Source organism: Microtus pennsylvanicus, chromosome 8 (genome assembly GCF_037038515.1).
Source record: "Microtus pennsylvanicus isolate mMicPen1 chromosome 8, mMicPen1.hap1, whole genome shotgun sequence".
NCBI classification, from domain to species: Eukaryota; Metazoa; Chordata; class Mammalia; order Rodentia; family Cricetidae; genus Microtus; species Microtus pennsylvanicus.
The window spans coordinates 71,103,677-71,121,596 of record NC_134586.1 but is presented as its reverse complement, the minus strand read 5'-3'; the positions used below and the strand labels follow the sequence as shown (position 1 = coordinate 71,121,596).

The following is a 17,920-nucleotide window of genomic DNA, read 5'->3' as shown; positions in this document are numbered from 1 at the left end:
ATGGTTGGCAAAGCAATGGAATTTCTCCCTGCACATGATGAAGGTAACAATATTGATGAGATGCAGAGATGGTAAGAGAAAAAAAAAAGTCTAATGACCCTTCATTTTCCTGGAAGAGAATGAGGATTTTCTAAGTATTGACTATGGATTTGATTGTCTGTGCATCCCTATAAAGGTACTTTTAGAAAAATGATACTAAACAGAGAAAATTATAAATTAAATCTTTATCAATAGGAAGGATAATAGATAGATACTGCATGAATGTTTGAATGAGTGGTATAAATCATTGATACCTAAATTACTCTCAAATTCAAAACAATAAACTAGATCATTTGATCCAATAAGAATTATCACAAATGTTCAATAGATTAACACTAGAGATATCAATATTTTGAATTTTATTCTCTATGTTTGCCTTTCTTATATGTTCAGTGCAGGTGACCGTGTAAGCACAGATGCAGAAAACAGGGGCGTGCCTTCCATATGACTGTTCTAGCACCCTTCACCTTATTTTTGTAATGGAAGTTCTCTCACTGAAGCAGAAGTGAAGCTAAAGACCAGAAAGTCTGAGCAACACTCCTGTCTGCCTTCACAGTGTTGGGATTATAGGTCCCTGCTGGCTCACACCCAAACTTTTAAGTCCTTTCTGGGGTCAAGCACATCCTCATTTTTACTCAGGAGCACTCCTTTCCATCCATCTGTCTTTGCAACCTATCCTATTATTCACAGACCTTTTTTTTTTACCATGCTCTCACACAAACTCTTAGTAGCTCCAATTACCAGCCCTTTCTATCTCTCTCTTTACAAAATGAGCAAGAAAGCAAATAAAACAAACAAAAAAATCAGAAAATACTCATATCCTCCACCACAGAAACAAAATGCCCCTGGCAAAACCACAATTTCAAGAACAATATCATACAATCAAAAGAACATAAAATGCCCAACCAAAGCAATATGGGACCGAGAACAACACTGACTGCATTTTGTGATGGCCATTTATGGCTGGGTATGTAGCCTACTCTGAAACTGATTAATACAGTGATATTTTGGTTATGATGTAACAAATAAAAATTGCCTGAAGATCAGAGGGCAAAGCTAGCCACACTAGTGAGCCATACAGCCAGTTCAGGAAATGCTGGTACACACCTTTAATCCCAGCAGCCACCATACATGGCCATAGAAGCCAGGCGGTGGTGATACAAGCGTTTAATACCAGCACTTGAGAGGAATATGTGGTGGGATGAGACAGGAACTCATTTTCTTTTCAGTCTGAAAATTTCATAGTGGAAAGAGCTCTCTAGTGGTTGACTGCTTTGCTTCTCTTCTCTTTCAGCTTGAACGCCAATATTTGTCTCTGGGCTTTTATTATACATGCTACATCTGGTGCCCAACTTTAGGGGTACAAATTCACATAAAAGATGTTTGCCTGTGATTTTACAGCCAATGACACAGATCGGAGCTACATGCAGCTGGCATCACTACCCTATAGGTTAGGTTTTCCTGGATATACCCTGATCCCATTCTCAGGCTGCTGGCAAAGTAGGTAGCTGCATTGAAATTGAGTACATCTTTTACTGTTGTACAAAGCAGCAATAAACCACATATCTTCATAATCTAAGATACAATCAATATTGAATCTCCTGACCATGATGATGCTTGGATAGGAGAGTTGATTTCCAGAGGTTTGAGGAAAAACTAAAAGATCGAGTGTTATAATTGTGGCAAACAAAGTCACCTTAAAGGGGATTGTAAGCAGAATGTTTCTAGAAACAATGATTTTTTCTAAGCATAATCTAAACAAAATTCCCCTCAGTTCTGGATTATGCAGAAATTGTGGCAAAGGCAGGCATGGGATTAATGAATGTAGATCAAAAAGAGATATTCAGTGTAACTCTTTGCCTTCATAAAACTCCTTGAGGCAGCTCTCACAGGCCCCTGTGCCAAATCCTCTTAAGTCATTTTCTTTTATCTTAGAGGAAACTCCTTACTAGAGCAATTAGAGAACCTAATGACTATGGTAAGAAACCATACTGTTCTGTTAACAGCTATTAAAGAGAGCACAAAAAATTCAGGAGAAGCCGCAAAGCAAGTATTTTGGCAAATTTCTACAAAATAGCAAACACCAAAATTAAAATACAAATAAATGACATTCTCATTGAAGATCTGGTAGACACAGGTGCAGATGTAACAATAATTTCAGCAGAATTTTGGCATCCGAATTTATCTGTAAAGGAGGTAAATTTTCAGCCTTTAGGAATAGGTGGACCAGAACATGACATGGTTGAATGCCTAGGGCCAGGACAAGTAGAAAATTGAAGCAATATGTGGCTAACTTCGTAATGAATTTGTGAGGATGTGATTTATTACAGCAATAGAATTCTTAGATTAACATCCCAACAATCTTAGAGATGAATGATAAATTAGTATATGTTTCTAGGAAAAATATTAGAAAGTATTATAAAAAACAGTCAGTGATTTAGTCAGATTGTAAAGAAGAGGGAAAAACAACTGCTGGTCTTCCAAAGGCACCAAGAATCCTTCCTTTAAAATGTTTGACAGACAAACCTGTAAGGGTTACATAATGGCCTTTAACAACAGAGAAACTTTAGGTTTTAGAACAGCTGCTAAGGAGAAACTAAATGCTCAGCTTATTGAAGAATTAAGCAGCCATTAGAATTCTCCTACATTTGTCACTAAAAAGAAATCTGAAAAAAAATGGAGAATTGTAACCAATATAAAAACTGTTAAAAAAGGTGATTCAACCAATGGGCTCTCTACAGTCTGGCATTCCTTTGCATTCTCTATTACCTAAAGGATGACCTTTTATAGTTATTGAGTTAAAGGAGTATTTCTTCACTATACCTTTACAAGAAAAAGATGAAAATATTTGCATTCACAGTGCCCACTTATAATAATTCTCAGCCTGCTAAGAGATATCAATAGAAGATTCTCCCACAGGAAATGTTAATCACACCCTGTGCCAATGTTTTGTTCAGCACTTATAAGGAATGATATGTAAGCAACTTCCTAAATCTATAGTTTAACATAACGTGGACAATATCCAATTAGCTGATTCAAACATAGATACTTTAAGAAGACTGTTTGAAGAAGTAAAAAAAAAAAATGCTGGGTTGGGGATTACAAATTGCTCCTGAAAAAATACAAAATGATATTCTATTGATTATTTAAGCTATAAAGTAGGTTTATAAATAATTAGATCCTAATAGGTACAAATTGGGAGTCCAAAGTTTTCTAGAAGACATGTCAATCTATGGCCCACTTTTGGAATAAAACCCAATGAGCTGATGAATTTAAACAAAACTTTAGATGGTGACAAAGAATTAAATAGTCCCAAGAAATTCTGTAGGATAATGCTCTTTTATACTTTAAAGATTTTTCACTCATAGTGGTTTAGTAAAATGCGTATTGGCCAGTAGCTAGGCAGGAAGTATAGGTGGGGCAGCCAGATTAAGAGAATTCTGGGAAGAGGAAAACACAGAGATTTGTCATCTAGAATCAGAGAAGTAAAGATGAGAATTCCTTATTCAGCAAAGATGCCAAACCCTGTGACTAAACATAGATAAGAATTGTGGGTTAATTTAAGTTCTAAGAGCTAGTTAATAATAAGCCCTAAGTTAAAAGATCAAAGAGTTTATAATTAATATAAGCTTCTGACTATTTATTTGGAACTGAATGGCTTTTGACTTGTTGGGTCAGAAAATCTGTTAACAAATTGTTTCCAAATCTTTGGTAAGAATTTCCACATAAAGCCTGAGAGAGCTTTAAAGAAAAAGGATTCTAGACAGTGAAGAACATAAGCACCACTTATTGGTAACCATCTTTTCTCTGGTAGGCTCTGTTTGCTGGCAGCAAGCAGAGAGATGGTGCCTTTAAGAGAAGCTTCCTGATATTGCACTAGCCCCCAAAACCTCTCACCCCTTTTAGGAGGTTCTACCATCAAATACTTAAATGCTTTTTATAAGCATCTGGCACCAGGCTTCTTGGTGGTGGCATGGATATAGAAATTTCACAAAGTTGTGACAATAAATGTGGCTCCTGCCAGTACCCTCAGCATGATGCTAGACTCTCAAAAATCTAAGTAATGGAGTGGAGTCAGCAGCAAAAGCCACATATTTAATTCTAGCCAAATTGCCTAGCAGATTTCAGACTCATGTGCTCAAAAAAGGATAGAGATATACAGCAAACACATATTCAGATGAAAGAAAAACCTCTAAATGGTTTTTAGTATGTTTATAAATATATGTAGGCTTGGGAGAGAAAAGGTAAAAAATAAAGTCTTTAAAAAAGAAATAGAGTAATTGGGTGTTGTGGAACATGCCTTTAATCTCAGCATTTGGGAGTCAGAGTCAGGCAGACCTTTGTGAGTTTGAACCCAGCCTGGTCTAAAGAGTGAGTTCCAGGATGGCAAAGATACACAGAGAAACCTGTCTTAAAAAAAAAAAAACAAAGATTAAAAAATGAAAATAAAATAAATAGTGTTTTTAAAAAGCCACTTAAAGATAGAAAACACAGAAAGTCTGGTTACTGTTTGTTATTGTGGTGTTTTTGAGTGGTTTGATTGCTGAGGAAGGTACAACAGTTGTTAGTGCTACTGGATTAATCCAACCTGTATATTTGAAAATGCATTGACTTCAAAATTTAATTCCCTGAACAATCTCCAGTGGTAAAGGATGACCCATGTAACCCAATGTTTTAGACTAGCTCTGTTGTAGTTTCTTCTGACTGCATTTAGAACAGCTTCAAGACTTCTGGATAAGACGAACAAGACTCACAGAATATTTGACCATAATTCTAAGTTTTCTCTGGGTCCTAATAAGATCACTAGCACACCCAATTAACAGGAAGTAGCCTAGAAAGCTATACTCACATCCCCCCCCCAAATATTATGGATGTTTGCCTTTGTTTAGCATATCGGTTATAATTTATTATGGACAATGGTCAGGAAAAAATTAAACAAAGAATATTAAGTTCAGGGTTTTTGTTTTGAAAACGTCAAAAGGAGAACATGCTTTGGGATAATGTTCTTGTAATTTGTAAATATTTGTCATTCATATTAGTTTAGTAAAATGCCAATTGGCCAGTAGCCAGGAAGGTAGTACAGTCAGGGCAACCAGATTAGGAGAATTATGGAAAAAGAAAAGGCAGAGAGGCAATCACCATCTAGTAACAGAAGAAGACAATGAGAATATCTTATTGAGGAATGGTACCAAGTCACATAGAAAAGTCACATTGAAAAGAATTATGAATTATGAATTAATTTAAGTTTTACAAGATTGTCAATAAAAAGCCTGAGTTAATAGGTCAAACAGTTTATAAATATTATAAGCTTCTATGTGTTTACGTGGGACTGAATGGCTGTGAGACCAGGTGGGACAGAAACTTCTCTCTACAATGTAATTATCATTTGAAAGTGATAGAGAATTGGATATGATATAAGGGAAATTACAGAAGTCACATGTCGTTTATGTGGATTCAAATCTTAACTGCATTCTGATCATATTACCCTCCAAATATTCCCCTACAGAAATTTTATTGCAGAGGGAAGATATTATTTTAGAAGTGATCTTTTTAACACATACATTGAGTAAAAAGATTAAAAAGTGGAAAAAGTTTCTGAGTTAATTCTAAAAGGAAAATTGAGACTTCATTAATTAGCAAGAATAAACCCCACAGAAATTATAGTATCATTTAACAATGATGAAATTTACAAATTATGGGCAGAAAGTAAAACCCAGAAAAGAGATTGTCATATTATTTGAAAGGATTAACAACACATATTCCAAAAGCAAGATAATATAACTTATAAAGAGAACTATCTGAATCCTTCTTTACATTGTGCAGGAAACACACAAAACATTTTCGGATAGGTTCTTGATTAGGGGTAGAATTCTGTGGCTAATTCCTTGTCTCAGTGCTATGACCATGAGTGGCTTAAATTTATCCTGGCCTTGTGTTTGCTGCTACATCTCTGAGTTCATACATATATCATCCCTATTGTGTCTGGAAGGCAGGGTTTCCTTCAAGTCATCTATCTCTTCTGATTCTTTCAATATTTCAATAATTCCCTAAACCCCGAGAAAAAGAGTTTTATTAAGATGTCCTATTTAGGAGTGAGTGTTGCACAATTTCTTCCCATACTTTCTCCAGTTCTTAATACCTATGTTAGTTTCCATCTACCGCAAGTAAACTCTTCTCTGGTAATACCTGAGTGAGGCATTGATCACTGGGGTTTATTTTTATTTCTTGATTTTTTTCATTTTCAATATTATTTTAGTTTGCTGATATGTTTCTACTTTCATGTCTTGAAGCACTATCATTATTTTTTTCAAATATTTCTTCGTGTTTTTATGATCCTCATTGAGAGATTTTCTTCATATCCTTATGAAGGTCCTGGATGTTGAACATATTCATAGTCATATGAATATTTTGAAGGCCTTGACTTATCCTTCAATTACATTTCATTTCTCTGGGCCTACTGAAGGTGCTGGGGACGGCATATTGTCTGTTGGTTTGGTTGTTTATGGCTGTGTTTTTGCAGTAGTGTAAAGGCATGTAGAGTTACGGTGACTGACGTGATTCTAGGTGTTGTTATTTGGCTTTGTTTCTGTTTAGTGAGTGCACCAAACTTTGTCCACTATTACACTCTTTGAATATATGGAAACTGTGTTAGTTGTAGTATCATGGGTTTAAAGAGTTTTGGGTTATCAGCTACTAACAAAAAGCAATGGAAATTGGCTGGAAGGGAAGATTTGCTCATAGACATTCTAATGCATGCATATTCTTTTGAATATGTTACTGAACAGATGCTCATTAATAACATGGCATTATCATTCTAAGAACAGCTCTCACATACTGTTGTCTAATTCAGTTGATGGTGAATTTCTCATTAGCTATTAAAGATGACTTCAGATTTTCACATGCTCTTGGCCTTTGGTCAGTAAAATCATCAATAATTTGTTATAAAATTTATACCAACATTCTACGATTTACTTGCAGTGATGGCAGAGAAATAAATCCTTCTGAATATAATTTAAGCAAGTAGATGTTAAAATATTGAAATATATTATGTTTTCCATTGTCCTTTTGATGAAGTCCCATATTGCCTTTTTGAGACATGGAAAAAAATAGCTTTTTTCCCCCCGGGTTACCTCATATTCTAGCTTCATTCCTCAACATATCTCATGTTGTCATTTTTAATTTTGGTTTTTCAAGACAGAATTTCTCTGTATAGCTTTGGTAACACTGTCAAATTTTATTTTAGTTATAGGAATTATATCTTCACATATTTTCTTTAAAATATATATTTCTTACAATAGTCTTATTATAGATTTCCATATCCCAACTTCTTTCAGTTACCCTCCCCATCTTGATCGACCCCTTTTCTGACTCTCATTAAAAAATAAGTAGACATCTAAGGAATAACGATTAAGCAAAATAAAATGTGATAAAGCAAACAAAGAGGAATAGGACAATACAAAGAAACAAAGAATAAAAAGAGCCAATCAAAATCATGAGAAACATGGAAACTTAAAGACACAAGGTTACACACACAGGAGACACTGCAAACACAAAAGCAGAAACTATAGTACAGTCAATGACATTTAAGGTAAATAATAAAATGTCCTGAAGCAAAATTATGAGACAATGAAGTTCTGAATATGACATTGAGTTAATCTTGATTTGGTAGTCTACTAATCTACTGCTGAGCATGTACCCTTGAGTGTTTTGTTTTTTTACCAATGAGACTACACTGTAGAAAAATAAATTTATATTTGGAAGAGGTTATCAGTTTGAGGTAGCTTCTGGGTCAGGGATGGGGGTTTTCATTCACTTTCTCTCAGCTCTAGGACACCAGCTGGTACAGGCTCTATGCATGCTGCCACGGTCTCTATGAGTTCCTGTGTCTAAAATGCACTGTTTTCTTGGTGTCTTCAATCCCCTTTGGCTTTTACAATTTTTCTGTAATCTCTCCCACAGTGGTCCATTTGCCCTGATGGGAGGGATTTGACAGAAACATCTCATTTAAGAGAGAAAGTTCCAAGGTCTCCCACTGTCTGTACATTGTTTGTCTATAGGCCTCTGTAATTCTTCTTGCCAACAAGATGGGTCTCCTCTGAAGATGTCTGAGCAATTTACTGATCCGAGAGTACAACAGAATGTTCATAGTAGTCACATTATGGCTACATATCTTTAGGAGAACAGAATTATTTGGTTTTCCCTCAGGTCTTTCGCCTATCTAGTTTCATGGCATGGCCATTCATGCCTGTTGTCTATGGATTCCATCTCATAGAGTGGCCTCAAATCATTCAGATTTTTGTTGCTTATTCTCATAAGCTTTGTGTCACAGTTGTACATCATTCAGGCAAGTCATCATTGTAGACTGAATGTTTTGTAAGTAGGTTGTTCTTTGTCTTCCTTTTTTCGTAGTGTGCAGATGACTTTTCAGTATTTTGAACATCAGTCTCCAGGGCTGAAGGCTCTAGGTAGGCATCAGTTTTACTTCTGCATGTTCAGTGCATTGTGTATGTGCTGTCATTACCAATAGGTTCTTGCCATCAGTTTGTGGATAACAACCAATAGTTTTTACAATAGCATGGTTGTTAGGGGTTACCATGGGTCCCCTTTGGCCAAAATCTCAATTAGATATAACCTATTACTGGTATTGTAAGCTTCATTTGTGGATATAAGATGTCTAGTTGGGTCTCTCTTTCCCCATTATTTAGTAAGTTCAATTAGACCAATTTCATATGTTTATATTTATGTAGCTTCTACATTCTTAGATTTACATATAACCTCTCAAATTGTCTTGAATTTTTCTGTCTCTCCTTATATTTTTTTCTACTGCCACCTTCACATTTGATCTGTGCCTTCCAGTTCCCTCCACCATCCACTCATAACTATCTATTTTAATTCCCCTTCCTAAGGAGTTTTAACGCTGCCCCATTAGTCAGGTACTCTATACTCTATATCTGTGGCTATTGAGATTGTAACTTTCTCATCAATGATTTAGGAGTTAATATTCACATATAAGTAAATACATATCAAATTAGATTTGCTGGATATTGGTTACCTTACTCAAGATGAATATTTTTGACATCCATCCATTTATCTGTGTTTTTATGATTTCATTCTTTAATGGTTGAGTAATATTCCATTGTTTACATGTATTACGGATTTTTCTCCTATTCATCTATCTAAGGATATGTAGGTTGTTTCTAATACCTGGTTATTATGAGTAAAGTAGCAATGAACATTGTTGAGCAACTGTCTCTATTGTGTAATTAAGCAGCCTTTGGGTTATATGGATAAGAGTGGTATAGCTGGATGCTGAGTAAGATCAATTCAAAACTCTCTGAGGAACGTCTACACTGATTTCCATAGGGGCTATAAACGCTTGAATTTCCAGCAGCAATTCATGAATATTCCTTTTATTCCATGTCTTACTAACATGAGACATTTGTTTTTATCTTGGCCATTCTGACTGCTACAAGATAAAATTTCATAATAGTTTTCATTTGAGTTTTCCTAATGACTAAGAATGCTGACCATTTGTTAAATGTTTAAATGCTTTTAGGTCATTTATGTTTCCTCTTTCAAGAGCTGTCTTTAGATCTGTACTTGACTTTTAAATTTGGTGTTTTATTTTCTTGATATCTATATATCTATATATAGTTCTGTACATATATATTAGATATTAGCCCGCTATTCAATGTGTAGCTGGTCTAACATTTTCCCAATTTTTGGCTGCCACTTACTCCAAATGAGGATGACTTTTACCATGCCAATAAACTCAAGATTACTGTACTTTCTTTTCTATCAGATTTCATGAGTCTGGCCTTATGTTGAGGTATATCCATTTGGAGTTGAATTTTATGCAGGCTGATATATATGGATCTATTTTTATTCTTCTACATGGTGTCATCCAGATGAACCAGGAATATTTGTTCAACATAATGTCTTGATTTTTCTAGTGTGTATTTCTGGTTTTATTACAAATAAGGTGTCTACAGGTGTGTGAACCTATTTCTGGGTCTTCAAGCATATTCCATTGATCATTTGTGTCAATATAGTGACGTTTTTATTATTATATCTTTGTAGCAGTTGTTTTATTAGTCAAGATGTTTTAGCTGTCCTGGATTGTTTATATTTCTGTATGAAGTAAAACATTTTCTGTTCAGCATATGGGAATAATTGTGTTGGAATTATGAAGGGGATTACATTGAATATTAAATACATAAATTGTTTTTGCAGGATCATCATTGTTACTATAATAATCCTATTGAGCCATGAACATTAGAGAATTTCCATCTCATCATATCTTTTTTTCAATTCATTTTTCAGGGTCTTAAAGTTTTAATAACACAAGTCTTTCACTTTCTTGGTTAGAGTTACCCAAGATAGTTTCTACATTTATAGGATATTGTGAAAGGTAGTGTTTCTCTGATTTCTTTCTCTAGCCATTTGTTTAAAGGAAGACTGATGATTTTTGTCTTTTTTTATTTAGGTGCTCTGTTACTTTGTTTAAAGTGTTTATAAGGTATAGGAGTTTCTTGGTGGATTTTTTAGCATAATATACATAGATGATCTTAGTATCTGCAAATGGATAATTTGATGTCTTACTTTTCTATTTGTATCTCCTTGATTTTTCAGTTGTCATATTGTTATACCAGAGAATTTGAGTATTTTATAGAATAAGTATGAACAGAGTGGGCAACCTTGTCATATTACTGTTTAAAGTGGAAATGATTTGAACTCCTCTCCACTTGAGTTGATATTGGTCATTGGCTTGCTGTAAATTGATTTTATTGTGATGAATTATGTCCTTTGTATCTTTAAGCTCTTTAGAACTTGCGTCATGAAGTGGTGTTCAATTTTGTAGAAGGCTTTTTCTGCATTTATTGAGATGATCATGTGGTTTTTGCCATTCAGTCTCTTGTTATGGTGGATTATATTTGTAGATTCATGTATTCATCCCTGTGTCTCTGGGATGAATCTTAATGTCATGGTAGATAAATATTTCATATGTGCTCTTGGATTCAATTTTCAAGAATTTTATTGAGAATTTTTTCATCTATGTTCATAAGTGTAGAAGTTTGTAATTTTGTTGCTATCATTAGACTTTATGTGGTCTAAGAATCAGGGTAACTGTTGGCTTATAAAAAACTTGGTCAATGTTTTTTTTTTTGTTTTTATTTTGTGGAATTATTTAAGAAGTATAGGTGTTAATTCTTCTTTGAAAGACTGGTAAGATATTACTCTAAAATCATTTGACCTTTGACTCTGAACTATTTTTTAGTTTTAATTATTGGTTATATTTTATGAATAGTTATAGGTCTGTTTAAATTTCTTATGTTATCTTAATTTAACTTTCTTAGGTGGCATATATTGATATGATTACCATTTTCTGTATAATTTGGTGGAGTATGGGTTTGTAAAATATGTTTTCATGAGTCTCTAGATTTCTTAGGTATCTGTTTTATGTTCCACTTTTTTATCTCTGATTTTGTTAATTTAAAGATTCTCTCTATGACTTTTCTTAATTTGGATAAATATTTGTCTTATTTATTTTCTTAAATAAAAACTAACTCTTATTGTATTTTTTTATTATTCTATTGATTTCAACCCTGGGTTAGATTATTTGTTGTCATCGACTCCTTTCAGGTGCAATTTCTTCTTTTTGTTCTAAAGTTTTCATGTGTGCTCTTAGGTCACTAATATGACATTTTTACAATATTCTAGGTAGTTAGTACTATGATCTTGCCTGTTAAAACTGTCTTTAGTGGGTAATAAATTTTAGTTTGCTGTGTTTTCGTTTTCTTTTCATTATGAACTTTTTAAAATTCCTTTCTTGACACATTTTTTATTCAGTAGTAAGTTTTTCAGATTCCACAAGGTTGTAAATTTCCTGTTTCAGTTATTGGTAGTCAGCCTTAATTCACAACAGTCAGAATGGATGCAGGGTACTTTTGTTTGTTATTTCACTTTTTTAAATTTTACATCTGTTGGGTCTGGTTTTGTGTCCTTTTATGTGTTCCATTTTGGAGAAAACATCTTTCTTCTTCTATATAGCTTATTGTTTTATCATATTTTTTCATGTTTCTTTTTTCTTCTTCCTTTGCCTTAAAGGGTTGCAATAATTGAATATTTTACTGGAGGTTTAAAAATTAAATTCCATGAGAAATGTGACATAGAGATCATTTTGGTACCATCTACCCAGAGTATGTCATGCATTTCATAGCAACTCTTTTTTGCAATCTTGTTACTGTCGTGTGTGTGTGTGTGTGTGTGTGTGTGTGTATGTATGTCTTTATGTTAACTGATATGCTCTTTGAAGGACCAATATTTTATTCCTGATCTCTGTAGCAATAATCCTAGCAGGGTAAAGTGTTTGCCAAGTGATCATTGACTTCTATTTATATAATGCTTTAGGGAAAACAGTCTAAAATAGGACTACCAAGTTCATCTTTTTGGGATCGAAGCAACCTTAAACAAATTTTAAATTTCTTAAAAGATTGAGTTTTTTTCATCTTTTAGCTACAAGCAATTGAGAATCCCAATTTGCTGAACTCTCCTGAAGATCCAAAGAGCATAGCTAGTAAGTGATTCCTGCTTCTATAATAAATAGTTTCTGAGGAATCCCAGTGATAATTATTTGTCTACTACAATCTAAAATCCAGTTTAATTTCTTAAAGAATTTATTTTTATTTTTTTATTTGCATGTCTGTCTGTGTATGTATGTTTGTGTCATGCATGCAATATGAATGTATAGTGTCTATGTTGCCTAAAAGTACACTGGAACACACGAAGATAGAATTAGAGTTGGTTATGAGCAAGCCTAGGTAGGTGCTGAAAAATAAATTCTGGTCTCCTAAGCCACAAACACTCTTAATGTCTAAGCCATTTCTCTAGTCTCCGATGTAATATTTATCATGAATAACATGGAAATAATATGAAATGCAATGCTTAGAAAAAAGTCATTCACATTTATAAAGTTGATGACACATATCCAAGATATTCTTGTATTTGAAATAGCAATGAGAAAACAAATCCCCTTCTGTGAATAGAATTTTGTTGCTAATGATTCAACAATTATTCTGTGACCTTCAGCAGACATAAAAATATACACAGACCCACATACACATGCTCACACACTTTTTCTATCTTATACACATATACACATGTGCATATCAAAGCACATACCTATACATGAACATAGACACATACACTTTCAATATTTTGTACAAAACTAATTCAGCAAACACCCCCCAAATCTGATCAAATACTAAATGATAATGCTAAAACTCTATCTGTTATTTTAATTGAAACTACCTACCCACACATACGCACCCAGAAATTAATAAATATTTAATGTGAATTTTATTTACCCATGTTCTTCTTCCAAAACAAATGCTCTTTCTCACATTCATTCTCTTATGGATGACAAAAAATAAAATATACTTTCTCACTTTACTCAAGCAATAACTGACAAACTAAAGAGAAAAAGCCTAAAACAGATATGCCATCTCTTTATGATGCACCAGAACCATATCTGGACTATTCATTTCACTCCCAACCTATTTATTTCATTGCTCATAAGTCCAAGTTTTGCTGTAAATCACCCAGAAACACATACACAGACACACATATTCTCTGTCTCTGTCTCTCTTTCTCTCTCACATACACACAAAGTAAAGGTAATCAAATGAATATATGTTTAACATTAATGAACAAAGAATTTTGAATGTAGACAAAGTTCCAGTCTTGAATAACTGCAATGGGAAAGGAGAGGCCAATAATAAAATATTTATTCTTTAGTTGTGTCAATACCTATTTAAACAGAATTATTGTGTGCTGTCAGAACTTATGAGGGCCTAATACAATGAGGATATTAATGCAAAGTTTCCCAGAAAAAATAAAAATATTTATATAAAATTAAAATTCAAAAGCAAATTCACTGAATGAGAAGAGACCAAAAAGCCTATTAGTCATGAAGAAAAAAAAAAACACTGAGGAGTGCAAAATATGGGATAATCAGGTTGATTAATTAAGATTCAACTAGAGGGCTGGATAGAGTGTAGGTACCTCATTGCCTTAGTTATCCAAACTTACAAACAGATACTAAAAGCATAGCCCTTACTCCTGAGAATAAAACATAAACTATAGCCTTCAAATAATCAGAAGATAAAGAAGTGATTGTAAATAGTGAAACGATCAAACAAGGATCATGAAACCCTTGTTTTGTTCTTCAGCAACTCTGTAATTTGGGGTCATTTCCCAGAGAATAATATAGAAATCATCTTGAAGGTAAAATGTGTAATGTTTGTTAGTGACAGTCTTTCAAAGGAATGCCATTTGAATCAGTGTTGTACTTCATTGATTTATATAAAAAGATGTTGGGCACCTTTTTGATTATCATATTTTTAATAATTTTTGTTCTTTGAAAATTCCACACATATATGAAATAATATGTTTTCCATACCCAACCCCTACTCCGTGCACCTCCTTCAGGATCAAATACAACACATCTTATACCTTCGCATCCTCCATTTATTTGTTTGCTTGTTTATTTAATTACATGTTTATTATAATCCACTTAGTCTAATTAATACCCTTAGGTACATGGGTGTGGTCTCATCCACAGGAGTATAGGTAATCTAATCACTGTTAGATTACCACCAATCAAAGAAAAGTGATATTCTGCCTTTATCCTATGAGCTTTGACTTGATTAATTCTACAATTAATTAATTGTGCAGGTCTTGTGCAGGTAACCAGGTGTTGTGTTAATGTGTTCCACAGCCATGTCATATTCAAAGGACAACATTGAAGACAACTCTCCAGAGATCTCCAAGCCAGGTGAATGCACTTCCACCTACAGTGGTATATTATTTGTGATTTAATAAATAAAGCTTACCCGAAGATCAGAGGGCAAAGCAGCCATACTAGTCAGTCATACAGGCCAGAGAGCGGGGTAAACACCTTTAATCCCAGGACTCAGGAGACAGAGGCAGATGGATCTCTGTTAGTTCAAGGCCACCCTGGACTAAACAAGATGGAATCTGTCTAAAAGAAAAACAAAGCTCATGCAAAGACATGGGATCACATGTCTTTCATCCCAGCACTAGGGAGGTGGAGACAGCAGTGATATAGCTGAGCACAGAGAGGAATATATGGGAGAAGAAACAGGAAATCAGTGGAGTGTGTGGTGTTGGGTGTGTGGTGTGGAGTCTTCAGGATTCATGGAGACGTGATCTCACCTATTTTCAGTCTGAGATAAAGGTAAGAGTCAGTGGATGACTGCTTTGCTTTTCCAATCTTCAGGTAAAACCCCAATATCTGTCTCTAGGTTTTTATTATTTGTGCTACATTCACCAACCCTGGACGCTGAATATCCAGTTATAGATAAAAATGAACTTATGAAAAATAGTCAAACTGATCCAGCAAGGAGCAAAGTCATCTAATGTGGAGAGTAATCTTCTCACCAGCGCTTATAAAAACGCCATGGCAGCTGCCTATACATTATCTGGGAGGGTTTTCTCAATTATCTAGCAAAAGATAGAAAGTGGAGAGGGGAAACAACAGATGGCTTAAAAATACAGAGAGCAAACTGAAACTGAGCTGAGACACATCTGCAATGATTTATGGTCTTTTTTGGACCTCCATGCTTCACAAAGCCTTCTATTTGAAAATGAAGGGCGACTACTTCCTTTATTTGGCCGAGGTTGCTGCTCTTGATGAGAAAGGACTTGCGGGCTAGTCACAGCAGGCCAGCATACAAAGAAATGTGATCAGTAAAGAGGAAATGCAACCAACACATCCTATCAGACTGGATCTGGCCCTAAACTCCTCTGTGTTATATTATGAGATTCTGAAACCCCAGCAAAAGTTGTTTTCCTGCAAAAATAGCTGTTGACAAAACCATTGCTGTTGAACTTAATACGTGAAGTAGAAAACTGAACAAAGAAAACACACAAATGATGCAGTTACTGAGAAACCAATAGACATTGTGAACATTGGATGCATGAGGAAGCAAAGCAAACGTCAAAGAAGGAGGAGAAATTTAATTGGTCTTCCAGCCTTTGTCTGCCTCATACTAAAATTCACACAGCCAACCATTTGTCATCCATTCTGTCTCACAAAGAGGTTTTTGTTTGTTTATGATTTATGGTGGGTTTGTTACTTCTATTTTAATATATGTACTTTCCATATTATCTTTAGTATTAGAAGAATAGACCCAGTTCCCAATTAACTTTAAGGAGTTACTCATTTTGATCTTGATGTGGCCAAGACAAAGATGTGGAATTTTGTAAGAGTTATATGTGTTAGGCTCACTACTTTTTGAATATTGTGCCTTCAGAAGGACCAAGGTTAAAGCTGCTTCCATGTCTAAGTAAACAAACAGTCTGCATATTGGTTTGTGCTGCTGGTTAATATAAAGGATAACTGGTTCCAGTCACAGTGTAGTTATTGTGGTATTTCAAGGCTTGAATTACATGCATGGTTGTGGTCAAAATAGACATCCCACAAATGAACATTGAAATCCTGTCTTAGCATTCATAAGTCTTGACTAAAGACTTATGAATGACTTAGCATTTAGTCTTGACTTATGAATGACTTAGCATTTAGTCTTGACTAAAGACTCAGCGGCTCTCATTACACAAAATTATGACCCAATTTACTATGGTCAGCAAAAAAAAAATTCACATTTCATTATTTGTAAATTTATCTGCTATTTAGTTTTATTTATTGTGCTACATTATAAAAATGTATATTCAAATATATATGTATATATTTAAATGACTTTAGAAAATCTAAGAACAAATATAAAAGTAAAGATGCAATAAAAATGAATTTCTTAGTGTTACCTGCTCCATGTATATTAGGCATAGTAGTAAAAAAAATCCTATGTTTTTAACTTTTGTTCTATTTTTGTTTTGTTTATTGCTTTTGTGATTTTTTTCTTTTCTGACACTTGTATAACATGCATGTTTTGTAAAAATAGCTAACAAGGAAATAATTTGAGAAGACTACGGCTAGCTTTGTTTGATGCCTTATACAATTTTCATGAGCAAGAATAATTCTTAAGAACATGTGTACAGTATCAAGTACAGTACATGTAAGTGAAATAAAAGGTTTATGAATGGACTTTTCAGCTACTTTTTCTACAGCTTTTCATAAAAATTAGTTTTGATGAAAATAATTGTATTCTTGGAAATGGATTCCTTATTTCTTCTTGGCTGCTTATGAAATTTTACCAATTTTGAACACAAACTTTCCTGAAACAAAACTTGCTAATATACCTACCTTTCGCAATAAAGTCCATATACCTCCTGCTTATGCCCTCCAACTCAAAAACTGCAGTGTATTTTCTTTTCTTGGTTAGGGAAGATTGGGCAAAGACAATTTGGGTCTGAGACATATTTTAACTTGAGAAAATACAGTGTTCTTGTTCCACCATGCCAATGGATAGCACCAAATTGCTCTTGGATTTTCAGAATTCTTGTAGCTCTTGCAGTCTGCCTCTGATTTCTTTCCCTTATTTCTATCTGGCAGGTGCCCAAGATCACCTTTCTCCCTTTCTGTCTTATCACCTTCTTGGAGGCTTTGCATTTAGGGAAAGACCACATGATTTCTGTCTCCACTGTGTCTAAAGTACCCTGCTTCCTTTCTCTGCTTTCACCTCACAGACTCTCATCCTCTCCTGTAGCACTCTTCCCTCTGCTCTTGAACTTGTGTTTAACTCCTGGAAACCCTACCCTGGATTGCCTGTCACAGTCTCCCTTTAAAATGCTTCCTCTTCCTCAAGAACAAGGTGAATGACACCCAATGCTCACACCCTATGGAGAGTGCTTTAAAGAAAACACCAACGAGAAATGCTATTCTAAAAGAGGTGCATTTTTT

General features: G+C 34.4%; 1 pseudogene; it reads left to right on the top strand.

The window, feature by feature from the left end:
• On the top strand, positions 1-16,020 carry LOC142855345 (14-3-3 protein zeta/delta-like; annotated as a pseudogene).
• Positions 16,021-17,920: the final 1,900 nt, after the last annotated feature.